A 12,170-nucleotide genomic window follows, 5' to 3' on the forward strand; every position below is an offset into this window, starting at 1 on the left:
AAAAAACAACAAAACTCAACAGATATCATATCCAAATAGCAGCACTGAGTGAAACAAGGCTGGCAAATGCAGGCTAGGTTGCTGAAATCAAGAGCTGGACACATGGTCTTCTGGAATGGCCACAGGGAACTGGACTGCTGTAAAGTTGGGGTTGGTTTTGCAATCAAAACTAATCTAGTCAACAAGGTTGAATGTCTACCAAAAGGAATGAAAGTCAAGCTCATGACAGTGAGATTGCCACTTGCAGGAAAACTCCATGTCACCATTATCAGTGCCTTTGCTCCCACTATGACAAACCCTGTGAAGTCAAAGAAAAATTTTATGAAGACCTGGAGACCCTTGTCATCAATGTACCAAGCTTATAGTTATAGGTGTCTTTAATGCTAGAGTAGTCTCAGACTATCAGACATGGCAGGGAGTTCTTGGAAGGAATGGAGTTGTAAGCAGAAACAGCAAAGATCACCTACTACTGAAGAACTTCATATCTCATGACTCTCATCATTTACCTAAATGCAATAAAACTTCCTCAATACATCCTCGTAGCAAGCATTGGCATCTAATAGACTATGTGATCATAAGGATAAGAGACAGATAGGATGTGAGAGTGACAAAAGCAATGTGTGGTGCAGAGTGCTGGACTGAACACAGACTCATTCTCTTTAAGCTAAATATTCACATTCAATCAAAGCAGGGGCCCCAAGGTTCAATGACTACTAGAAGAATTAATGTCAAGAGATTAGAGTGTCTCTCTGAGTAAGAATAGGTTGTTGATAATTTGGAAGGTAAACTGAACCAATACACAATTGTCAATAGTGGAGAAGAAAAAGAGTGGGCAGCTTTCAGAGATTTTTGTGTAGAATATTGTATTTCCTCATCTGGGTCTCACAAACATCAAGACTGATTTGATGAAAATGATGGAGAAATATAGAAGCTGCTAAATGAAAATTGAGAACTTTACAGGATTTATTAGTTAGATAGTTCATCCAATTCTAAGGCAGCATTTAATTTAATCAAAATTAAAGTACAAGTGAAGTTTAGAGAGATATAGGACTCTTGGCTTAATAAAAAGGCAGATGAAAGTCAGTTTTATGCAGACTAACAATCCAAAGTGTTTTTATGATAACCTGATGGCTATTTATGGACCAAAGACTTATGGTGAATCTCAACTACTTAGTGATGATTGGAGCCACATTGATTAATGACAGAGACATGATCCTAGATGGACTAAACACTTCCATAGTGTTCTTAACAGATTGCCATCAATCAATGCAGAAGCCATTGACTGATTAGCTCAAGTTGAAGTCAATCAGTCCTTGCCGAAATTCCAGCTGAAGAAGAGCTTTTGAATGCCATTAGGCTCCTTTCAAGTGGCAAAGCACCTGGAGCTGATTCTATTCCATCTGAGATCTACAAGGGATGCCTTCATCATCCATCGATATAAAGGTAAAGGGAATAGATTGTCCTGTGACAATCACAGGATATTTCTACGGTGACTATTGGAATGACAGACATACTCTAACCAAAAAGACTATTTTACAGAGAACTAACCCAGAGCAAGTGCTCACTAGAGGGTCGGAAGAAGGGATACCAAGACACCAGGAAGGTCTTTTTTTTTTTAGGTTTTTTTTTTTTTTGGCAAGGCAAATGGGGTTAAGTGGCTTGCCCAAGGCCACACAGCTAGGTAATTATTAAGTGTCTGAGACTGGATTTGAATCCAGGTACTCCCGGCTCCAAGGCAGGTGCTTTCTTACTTAAGGTAAGCATGTCATAACAAGCTGTAGTTCTGTTGTTAATGATTAGTCTGCAAATTCCAGCTAAATTCTCAGTGTTTACTGTCCAATTTGTTCTACTTCTGTTCTTTAATGTATAAATCTTTTTTTTTTTTATTTATACAGCTTTACCTTCTGCCCTCTGCAAAATTTTGTTGTATCCATCCTGCTTATGTAACAAATATATATATATAATTTAGAATACAAAATCCACAAGGAGTAGTAGTATCACTCCAATGCTTGGCCTAGAGGACCATCAAGCACAACTCAATTCCACTCTCCTGAATCAACTACCTTATTCAATATCCATGCTCTGATACAGATAAGTAAATAACTTTTTTGCTAACTACTGAATAATCTAGAAGTACCTCCTGAATTAATTCTGAACTTCTAGGAGACCAATTCAAGTCAGACTCGGACAAAATCAATTAAATATTGCTGAGAAAATCATGCAATGATTCCAACCAAGATCACTACAAAAAGGTTACTTACTGTTGAAGAGCCTGACCTTCAGTCAATCCTCCAATCCAAGAACTGCTCACCAAAAGTTTGTGCTCAATAATTAAGTATATTAAATTAACCTTAAAGGTATGATTCTGTGTAGTAAACCATTTATGAAGTGAGAACAAATTTCCTTGATTGAACTGAAAGGGACAATACCATTAGCTTAAAGACTGATCCTGTGAGTCCAGGCTAGAAGCAGTTTTGACAAATGTGGCATGTGAACCTATACCAGAGAGTATCAAGGGTTTGAGGAAATGTTTTCTCTCTCTTACCCTTTCATTGGTCATGGAATCTAGTCATAGGTGGTACCCTGTCCTTCAGGTCAGGAAAGTTCAAGAAAAAGCCAGCAGTAGAATAGAAATATATGTTCTTTTTTGTTTTTTTTAATCTTTTCTTATATTAAAATATTTTCATGCAAAACATAAGCTTGATAAAATTAACAAATTACAGAAACTTAAATTCAGCAAGTTGTTCTGCTATATCAGTACATACCTTTCAATTTATACTCTACAATGTATATTTTAAAGGAGTGATATGTTTATATACTTTCTATAAATACACAGGCAAACCTTGGAGATGTTGCAGATTCAGTTAAGACTATTACAATAAAGCAAATATTGCAATAAAGTGAGCCAAATGAAATTTTTGGTTTTCTGGTTCATATAAAAATCATTTTCATTATATCTAGAAAAAACAATGCACATACCTTAAAAATATTATATTGCTAAAAAATGCTAACCAACATCTGAGCCTTCAGTGGATTATAATCTTTTTACTCCTGGAGGGTCTTGTCTCAAGCTGATGACTGATCAAAGTATTAGTTACTGACTGGCAGTTTCTTAAAATAAGACAATGAAATTTGCCACATTGATTGATTCTTTCAATTGAACCATTAGAGGCCATAGTAGGAATATTGATTGATCTAATTTCAATACTGTTGTGTCTTGGAATGGGTAGGTCAAGGAGAGGAAGAGAGACAAGGGAATAGCTGTCAATGGAATAGTCAAAATATACACACATCATATTTTTATTAAGTTAATTATCACAATATCACTATGAGTGGGGTTTATAGTGACCCAAAACAATTCTAATAGTAACATTAAAGATCACTGGTCATGATCACCATAACAGATACAATATGAAAAAACTGGAAATATTACAAGTATTGGGGGTGGCTAGGTGGCATAGTGGATAAAGCACCGGCCCTGGAGTCAGGAGTACTTGGGTTCAAATCCGGTCTCAGATACCTAGCTGTGTGGCCTTAGGTGAGCCACTTAACCCCATTTGCCTTGCAAAAAAAAAAACCTTAAAAAATATTACAAGTATTGCCAAAATGTGACAAAGCCATGATGTGAGCATATGGTATTGGAAAAATGATCCAATAGACTTGCATGATGCAAGGTTGCCACAAGCCCTCATTTTGTAAAAAAAAAAAAACAAAAAAAACCAAAAACAAACAACACAGTATCTGCAAGGCACAATAAAGTGAAGCATAATAAAATGAAGTATGCTTGTATGGACAGAGAAGTTGTCATTCAAGGGAAAAAAATAGCTTCAAAGAGCATATCCATTTACAGAAGAGAAGAGAAGAGAAATGATAATGAATTCAAAAGTGATTTGAGAGGTAAACAGTGGGCAAGTATTTTACAAGGAGAGAAATTACATTGAGGCTCTGGAGCACTGGAGGCAGAAGATGCTTTGATCAAATATATTCCCTTAATATGTGCCTTGCTACCATTGTATTCTAAGTTTATACTTATACTCCCCATGTGCCTATTGTAGGAAAGAGTACCCAGTTTAAGGGGCTATTTTTAAAGTCACTATTCTTATTTTGCCATCTTTGTTTTTTAGCTTTTTGTGTGACTGGCCGACGGTTAAGGTAAAGTTTGCTGGTGGGGGCTTTATTAGCTTTAGGGTTAGAAGCATAGACCCAGGAGTAAAGGTCACTCCCTTTGGAGGTAGCATAGGGGATGCCATATAGTTAGTTAATCAATATCTAGGCCTTCTGCCCTGAGGAATGAGCATGCTCCTAGAATGCATCATAAGTGATCAGCTTCAATCCTTCAGGAACAAAGATGGAGGAAAACAAAACCTTGCCACCTGTCCTGCCACTGTGCCTCTGTCCTGCCACAGACTGTGATTCCTTATGGGCTGACTAGCTGTTATGCCTCCAGAGTCTTGGATTGCACCTAAGGATTCCTGGATCTTTTCACCCCTTCCCCAGTAGACTCCCTTAAGATGTCTAGGCCATTCTATCCATCCTATAGTGGATCCTACTCTTTGTGCTTCTTCTTTCCCCCAATAATGAGATTAGCTCCTTGAAAGCAGGTACTATTTCACCTTACATTTGTAGCACCGTGGCACATAGTAAATAATAAATGTTCTTTCATCTATTCATTCATGAAGAGGAAAATGGAATTTGTCTCAAAAGAATAATGTAGATGCATGGGTGGATAACTAGTCAACCAAATTATCTTTAAAATATATATTTTGAATGGAATTTCTATTTTGTTGTTTCTTCCCAATTAATAGCATTGAAAATAATTACAAAATGCACAAAATATCCAATAATTAATTTAGCAAGATGAAATTAAGATTTATATAAATACAACTACAAAACTGTCTTTATAGGAGTAAAGGAAAATATAAATATATAGAGAAATGTTCATGTTTTGAGTTGGGCAGTGCTGTAATAAAAATGTTGCTAGAACAAGTGGTCCATTAAGCATGAACTAAATTGATTTACAGATTTGGTGTTATCCTAATCAAATTATCTATTAAAGACTTTATAGAGCTAGATAAGACAATTACAAATTCGTTTGGGAAAAATAGGTCTAGAATCTCAAGCGGAAATAATGAAAACAAAAACTAAGATTTTCTTTGGATCTTTGTAAAGGAAATCAAGGAAGTCAGTAAGCAGACATGAAGAAAGAAAGAAGTTTGGGGGGCCAAGTGACCAAGAACAGAGAGATGGAGTATCTTGATTGTGTAACAGCAAGGGGCCAGTGTCACTGGATCTAGAGTACACAGTAGGGATTATGTTGTAGAAGACTACAAAGATAGGTACGAGAAAGTTTTATCCAAATCTCAGCAAATATGAATGTTGACATTCTGAAATAATATACCAAATGTAGTTAGTTGGATGACCCAAGCTATCATCTAAAGTCAGAATAGCTTTCAATGAGATATTGTTGATCTAGTAACATTTTTATTTTTTTTCCTTCAGGATGGGAGGGAAAAACAATAGGGGTTAAGTGATTTATCCAGGGTCACATATTTCATGAAAGTCTGAGGTTGGATTTGAACTCAGGTTCTCCTGACTACAGTACTGATACTTTACTCATTCTGCCACCTAGCTGCTTCAGCTGTGCAATATTTTTCAACAGTTGGGCTAAAATAACTTGAAATTTAGTCTTTGAAAACAGCTTTAGTAATCCATGATTTCTTATTTGACTATCAAAGAACTAGATGAAACGAATGGTTATAGCTTGTCAGAATGTAAGGATTTCAAAACCCATAAACAGGCATTGGTTTAATTTAAAATCTCTGTCAATAAAAATTTTAGGCTTGTGCTTACAAACTTTAAATCCACATTGATTTTTTTTCTTTCATAGAAATTTAAGTCCTGAAATGCATCCTTTCCCCAGAATAAGCCTACTTCATCTACATTAAAAATTAGTTAATTATTTTCTTCAAAGCAACATAATTTTAGGTTATTTTGAGTTTTCAAATGCACTGCCCACTTCTCTAGTAATTTTAACATTATGAAATTGAACTAGATTTTTAGAGTGATCAAATCTCAAAGATCCTAAAATAACTCCTGGAAAGTAATTCCTCCTTTCTGACCTGTTTCACTGAAGGTCAATAAATTAAGAGGCAAAGTTAGAGGATAAAAAGTTTAATTAGCATCAGCTGATCATGAGTTGCCTATGGCTTGCAAGGAGGGAGGATACAAGTCTATAAAGTATTAGGTAATCTTGGGAGAGACATTTTGTGGCAAAGGGGAAAGTTTAATCAACCTCTCAGATGAGACTGCTTACTCCCTTTCCTTATTTAGGAGATTGAGTTACAGACATGTCAGGTGGTTGTGGGAGGAAAGTGTTCACCTTCAGATCTGAGGAGCTGCAAAGATCAGGTTTGTTCCTGTGTGATAATGCATTTTTCCTGAGGAGACTCTTATCAGCATATCCTGGCAGCAAAGATTTAAGATAGAGCTTCTATCATGAGAGAAATCAGGAAGCCTTATCCTATCCTGGCCAGCCTGCTGGCCTCTATTTACACAATCCCCCAACTCTTTCTTTGACATTGAAGGTTCTGGGGAGCTGATTTTTCTCCTCCCAATTCACACTGTTGCTAATTATTAAAGATTTAGAGATTGAAAATAGAAGATTTAAGGTCACTGAAAAGGCAAAGGAATTCACAGCTCTCTGGGATGTTAAAGTGCTCAGGATTATATTATGGCAAAATATTGCTATAAAGTACACAGGCCAAAATTAGTAAGAAGAGCAATAAGTACCACGTGGTTTTTCTATGTGTGTGTGTGTGTGTGTGTGTGTGTGTGTGTGTGTGTGTGTGTGAGAGAGAGAGAGAGAGAGAGAGAGAGAGAGAATGAGAGAGAGAGAGAGAGAAGGGCAGGCAGCCATGAGATTTGGCTTAACCTGGCCACATGGTGAGAAGCCCACGGTGCTCCAAATGAGTTAAGGAAGAGTATGAGAAAGCCCTATCCTTTTGCATGGGACCCTGAAAGAGGCAAGAAACCTATATGAGAGTAACACTTCCTATTAAATACCTTCTAAGATAGGTTGGACAGAGGATGACGCCTGGGGATTGGTCTTACACCTTGGGGTGGGTATCTTCCAATGACAAGCTGCATACTGGTCCTTCCTGTCCCAAGATGCTCAACCCCCAAGTTCAACATGTCATTTCTTGTCACCCGAAGTCTATGGACAAGGTTAAGTGTGTGTGTGGGGGGGACAGGGACAAGATACAAACAACAGTGTCAAGGGGAGGCAGGATACAATCAACAGGGGATCAGTTTACATCTCGAGAGTGGGGAACCTGCACCCACTTAACAAGATTTAAAAGCATTTAAGATTACAGATTTTGTTTCTGCTCCCTTCATAATTCTCTATGTCATTTCCCTGCATCAACACTAAATGGATTTTAACTATTTCCTCCACACAATGAAAACCTGAAGTAAAAATTTCTTCACTATCCACTTCTTTTTCATTTTCTTTAAAATAAACTTGAAGATTCCATCTAGATAGATCTTCTATTAAGAGAAATGTGTTGTGATTGTAATTTTCAATCCATTCAGCTAAAAGAGGCTCCATTCAATCATTATTATAATTCTATTCCTTGTTATTGTTTGTAAACCACAAAAAACTAATGTACCATTGACTTTTTCTTTTATGTTACCAGTGTTTTATAATATTCTGTACTATAGATTCTGAGCAGCTACATCAATTTTTTATTTTTTTCTGTTTTGTAGTGGCAGTGTTTCTAGGTAAAGTATTCTTCTTGTCCATTTTGTTAAGAACTTAAAAATAATTAGCACAACTGTAGTGTGGTAAAATGGCACATTACCTCTATATGTTGTAATAGGCAAGTGAAGATTGATGACAGCCAGAGTTAAAACCCTTGATCTCCTCACATTTATGGCTTTAATTAAATTGTAATTTGAATTAAATGTGACCCAGTGTTATCATTTGTAATCTCTACATCAAATTTTGTTCTATTTGAACTTGGCATTAATCTTGACTTAGCAAGTTGTATGTTCTCAAATATAGCTAAATGTATATGATATTTTTGCTTCACTGTGCTCTTTGTAATAAGAGACCTACTCCTGGATTCTTTAGTCATAAGATCAGTCATGATTACATTCCCTTTTTCTAGGAAGGGGTTGCATTGAAACTCCATTGAAAATTTGAATGTCACAAATCAGTATGCACCACTTCCTGACCTTTACCAAATAGGAACAATGTCACTGACAGAGAGTTGTATTTCTTTAAAATATATTGTGCAGAAACAGCATGTAACTTTGTCTCTCTCCAGCCAGACACTGATTTGGACAGGTATTCTATCCTATTCTTGCCAATGTGCAGAACAAATTAGTTTTTTTTACAAATGGAGAAGTCTACATATCCATTTTGTATTTTATGTTCAGTGGAATTATTTTCTTTGGGTTTTTGGGGGAATTCACAGGGTGATATTTGTATTGTAAAACAAAAGTGGTGAAAAAAATAAAGGTTTTAAAAACAAAAAGAAAAAAGAAATCTAATCTGTTTAGGGTTGGAAAGTCCAGAAATGATGTAAAGATAAAAAGCACAAAAATACGAAAATAAAACCTTTTTAAAAGGACATGTACAAAAATGGAAGCAAGTGCTGATAACAGAAGATTAATATAAGAAAGTGGCAGAGTAATGTAAAAATTGTGTCAGGAATGAAAAAGAGCAGGATTAACTGAGTCTGCTAAAAACAAAATAAGAAATGAACTTAAAGCTAAATAAACTTGGTGAATTAGGAAGATCAAAAAAGGAATGGGACCATTACTTAAGGTAGATGGGATAATGCTAACTAGAGATGGATGGCTTGCTCTTTTCATTTTGCTTGTTTTCCAACTAGACTGAATTTTGATTAGGAAAGGTTAGAACAAAGATAGTTGATACTGAATTGATAACTGAGAGGGGTAAAAAGATTCTAACAGAGCCTTTCGCTTCAAGTCTTATTATTATTACTTAGGAAAAGCACTATTGGATTCATTTAGATATATAAAAGATTGTAGAGAATAGAAGTATCACAAGATTGGAAAAGAGCAAGTATTTACTTGATTTTTAAGAAATGTGGTAGTATTTTTAAAAACTTCCAGTTCAGTTTCTCTAGAAATTTTAATAAACTTTGTTTTTAAATGAAATTTTAAGAAACATGAACAATTTTTTAAAGTTTCTGTTTTAAAAACTCATCTCCTTAGGGTGGCTTTCTTTTTTAAAATTGTCTATTTATTTGTTTGTTTGTTTATTTATTAGATTTTTTTCAAGGCAATGGGGTTAAGTGGCTTGCCCAAGGCCACACGGCTAGGTAATTATTAAGTGTCTGAGGTCGGATTTGAATCCAGGTACTCCTAACTCCAAGGCCGGTGCTCTATTCACTGTGCCACCTAGCCGCCCCCTGTTTATTTATTTTTCCAATTATATGGAAAGATAATTTTCAACACTCATTTTTTAAAGTTTTTCTCCCTTCCATATTTTCTTCCCTCCACCACCCTAAGATAGGAAGTACAATTGTGTTACACATATTTCTATATTAGTCATATTGTGAAAGAAAAATCAGAACAAAACTGGGGGAATAAGGATAAGGGAAAAGCAAAAAGTAAAATTAAAAAGGTAAAAATAAGAATGCTTTGATTTTCATTTAGATTCCATAGTTCATTCTCTAATTGTGAATGGCATTTTCCATTACAAGTCTTCTAGAATTGTCTTTGTTGTATTGCTAAGAAGAGTTAATTCTATCATAGCAGATCATCTCATGATATTTTGGGTAAGGTGTACATTATTCTTTCTCCTAGGTCAGTTCACTTTACTCAATATCAGTTTGTGAAAGTCTTTCCAAGTTTTCTGAAATCTGCAAGTTCATTGTGACCTTGTTTTTCTTCAATTTTGTATAATTTATTTATTTTTATTTTTTCCAATTACATACCAAGATAGTTTTCAACACTCATCCTTTTGCAAGCATTTGAGTTCCACATTTTTCTACCACCTTCCCTTCCCTCTCCCCTCCTCATGGCAGTGAAAAATCTGATATAGGTTGCATACATACAATGGTGTTTAACATTTTCTGAAGTCTACTTCCTCATAATCTTTGTTTTAGGATTTTTTTTTTTTTTTGCAAGGCAATGGGGGTTAAGTGACTTGCCCAGGTCACACAGATAGGTAATTATTAAGTGTCTAAGGAAGGATTTGAACTCAGGTACTCCTGACTCCAGGGCCGGTGCTCTAGTCACTGTACCACCTAACTGCCCCTGCATATAGTTCATTACAGAAAAGTAGTATTCTATCATAACTTGTTCAGCCATTCCTCAATTGGTGGACATTCTCTCAAATTTCCAATTCTTTGACACTATATAAAGTACATGTGGGTCTTTTCCTCTCTTTTGTGGAAACAGATGTAGGGTGAATCCAAACTTTTTAAAACTAATTTTATTTTCATATCCACTTAACATGTAAAAAACAATTTTTAACATCCATTTATTTTTCAATTCTTACTTCCAAACTCTATCCCTCCTTCTCCTTTCCCTTCCCTGAGACAGGAAGCAATGTAGGTTATACATTTGCAATCACACATAGCATATTTCCATATTAGTCATGAAATCATACTTTTTAAACAAATACTACCTCTGGTTCAGTTAAGATTTTTGTCACACATTTTCCTCCCTTCCCTCCCCAGTGATTGGATTAAACAGAGACCTATATAGGCCCAGTAGCTTCTTCTTTATTCAGAAGGAGATTACTTTGATTTTAGGGAAAAGGTTCTTTAGTTTACTCAAAGAATTCTTGAGGAGAGGTAGAGAGAATTGAATAATGACTACTGCTCTTTAATATTAACTCCAACCTGTTTTTTTAAATATATTATGTAATCTTTTCCTTGTTCAAGAGTCTTATAAATATTTCCACAGGAGCAGCTAGGTGGCACAGTGGATAAAGCACCGGCCCTGGAGCCAGGAGTACCTGGGTTCAAATCCCGTCTCACACACTTAATAATTACCTAGCTGTGAGGCCTTGGGCAAGCCACTTAACCCCATTTGCCTTGCAAAAACCTAAAATAAAATAATTATTTCCACATATCATCTGGGGGGGGTAGAGACATACTCAAGCAAAGATGCTTAATGTTGAATTAATAATGACTAATGACAATTAAAATGATGATGTTGAATTAATAAACAATTATTTCTGATAGACTTGTGCCTAAGAAACAGAAGAGGGCATTTTTATTGTTCACTTTGACAAAAAGATTCCACAAACTAAAGACCAATGGACTTTCCTTAATCAATGGCAAAATTCTAGAATAGATAATTTTAAAAATGGTTCCTGAATATCTGAGGAAGAGTTTACAAAGGGGGTGTGTGTGTGTGTGTGTGTGTGTGTGTGTGTGTGTGTGTGTGTGTGTGTGTGTGTGTGATAGATAATGGTCACTAGCTCACCCTACTGCATGATAGCTTGCTGCAAATTAATTCATTATTCCAGAGCACCCCAGTGAATGATCTCTACCTTCTCTGTCCTCAGATATTATTAGAATAAACTTTCCCCTTTTCTCTGTTTGAATTTTGAGTCCCCTGCTGGCAGATTGCTGGCAAAAAACCCAAACAAACCAGTGTAATCTCTTTTCTTTCCAGGGGATCCCGCTCTGATTGCTTTTTCTAGGCTGCATACAGACATGGAAACCACTGTTTAGCACATAAACATGGTTCTTTAATAGCATAGAAGTTTAAGTTAATTTTAGATAAGAAAATGGCTTAGTTGGAATAAGCAATGAAATAAACTTCTCTCTATTCTGATCAAAGGAGAATGAAGGAATGGACTATACCATATACTTGTATGGTATATTGCAGTGGTTCCCAAAAGTTTTGTTGAATGCGTCTCTTTCAATAACAACAAAAATGTGTTATGAACTCCCTAGGATAATTTAATATATTCATCTTCTCATTACGTGCTTACAGTGACTACAATGGTAAATTTTGCCCCCTCTCAAAGCCCAAAATAAAATTATATAATTTTAAAATACAATTTTTATTTTAACTATAATTAAGAAAACTCTAAATATAAATTTATATGACTATTTTCTGTGGAGCATTCTATAAGAATTAAAAAGAAGTACTCTAACAAGACTTTATGTGCTTATTGC

The sequence above is a fragment of the Macrotis lagotis genome, chromosome X (genome assembly GCF_037893015.1).
Source record: "Macrotis lagotis isolate mMagLag1 chromosome X, bilby.v1.9.chrom.fasta, whole genome shotgun sequence".
NCBI lineage: Eukaryota > Metazoa > Chordata > Mammalia > Peramelemorphia > Peramelidae > Macrotis > Macrotis lagotis.